Below are 222 nucleotides of genomic sequence, written 5' to 3'. Positions count from 1 at the left end.
TACCCTTTGGAAAGTGTATGGAGAATGTAAGGCAGGTGACCGCATTGGCAACATGGTTCCCTCTTACAGGGAAATGACAGGATGCTCTCACAAGTGCACCTTAGATGTGTGGATGGTAACGCCATCGGGTGATGCCATCAGGTGCAGAGCCTAAGAAGTAAAGGGAAGAGGAACTGAATGACAGCTGTCTCAATATGTTGGAAAAAGGGATGGAGGATAATA

This window comes from Megalops cyprinoides, chromosome 5 (assembly GCF_013368585.1).
Source record: "Megalops cyprinoides isolate fMegCyp1 chromosome 5, fMegCyp1.pri, whole genome shotgun sequence".
Lineage (NCBI taxonomy): Eukaryota > Metazoa > Chordata > Actinopteri > Elopiformes > Megalopidae > Megalops > Megalops cyprinoides.
This window is presented reverse-complemented; position numbering follows the sequence as displayed.